General features: G+C 60.3%; 1 long non-coding RNA gene across 1 annotated transcript; it reads left to right on the forward strand.

The window, feature by feature from the left end:
- The first annotated feature begins 646 nt into the window (after window positions 1-646).
- LOC146557405 (uncharacterized) lies at window positions 647-1,144 on the forward strand. Its single transcript, XR_014888750.1, has 3 exons — window positions 647-778; window positions 859-998; window positions 1,079-1,144. It is a non-coding gene; the product is annotated as an uncharacterized LOC146557405 (long non-coding RNA).
- The last annotated feature ends 217 nt before the right edge of the window (window positions 1,145-1,361 follow it).

The raw sequence follows: 1,361 nt of genomic DNA on the forward strand, positions 1-1,361 counted from the left end.
GAAGAGGACCTGTCCCTCTCCGTCCCGTCGGCCCCTCATCACCTCCGGCGCTGCCAACGTGTGTGGCGCTGCGCTCGCCGCGCCCTCCTGCGCGCAAAGGAACGACAGGCGCACTACGCCGATCGTCGCCGCGCCCCAGCCCCTGACTACCAGCCGGGACAGAAGGTTTGGTTGGCTGCTGGGAACATCCCGCTCCGGGGCACGTCCCGCAAACTGGCTCCCCGTTTCATCGGGCCGTACGAAGTGGACCGAGTCATCAACCCGGTGGCAGTCAGGCTCCGGCTTCCGGCCTCTCGGCGTGTGCATCCCACGTTCCATGTATCTCAACTTAAGCCGGTCCGCCTCAGCCCCCTGTGCCCTCCTTCCGAGCCCCCTCCTCCCGCCCGGCTCGTCGGCGGCCATCCAGCCTATGCGGTCCGGCGGATCCTGGATGCGCGCCGGCGCGGGCGCGGCTGGCAGTATCTTGTGGATTGGGAGGGGTACGGCCCCGAGGACCGCCTCTGGGTCCCGCGCTCCTTCATTCTGGACCCTCGTCTCATCTCTGCTTTCCGTGCTTCTCTCCGCAGGCGGGGTCCCGGCCGGTCGCCTGGGGGCGACCCTTGAGGGGGGGGTACTGTCATGGTCCGCAGCCCGGCGTCCGGGGTGCTGCTGGGATGTCCACGCCCACGAGCGTGGCTGCTAACCCCACACCTGCATCCCATCCCAGGCGATCACCAGGTGGACTATTTAATCCTGCCCTACCTGCTGCTCCACGCCAGTCCGTAGTCGCCTCTCAGCGGTAACGTACGCCTGCGGAAAAGAACTCGTATGACAAACTCTCCATCGGACCTAACACTGTTTTTTTCCCTGTGTACCCAGATCACAACTCGGCGTGTTTTTGTTTTCGAGCCACCTGCCTGTCCACCTGTCCGCCTGAGATTTGGTTCACATTCAGCTTCGCCGTCTCGACCCCTTTTGGAGCTCCACCCCCCTCTGGTTCACTCGGCCCGGCTATCACCGTGAGACGCACACTCCACCTTCCCTCGTATGCTGCCTTTTTTCCGCACCCCAGTAATCTGTCTCTCTTTTTGTTTTACAGCCTCTCACAGCCCCGCTCTCGGCGTTCCCTGTGCGGTCCCTCGGTTTCTTCTGGTTTCATACGTTGTTTTCTGGCTACCCTCACGGGACACCTTTAGTTGCAATAAAAATTACTTTCTTTATTCGCTCCTACCCTAGTGTGTGTGTTCTGCTACTGGGTCCTGCCTGCGCTCGGAACTTCGGTTCATGACAAGCTCGTCATATTGCAGCCACAGAAATTATTTTGTCCATGAAACCATAAAGCTGCACTTTCTTTTTGCCTTATAGTCTGATTTGTCATAACT

This window comes from Mchenga conophoros, linkage group LG15 (genome assembly GCF_057382185.1).
Source record: "Mchenga conophoros isolate Kocher_MC1m ecotype Shallow Benthic linkage group LG15, M_conophoros_male_GT1.1, whole genome shotgun sequence".
Classification (NCBI taxonomy): Eukaryota; Metazoa; Chordata; class Actinopteri; order Cichliformes; family Cichlidae; genus Mchenga; species Mchenga conophoros.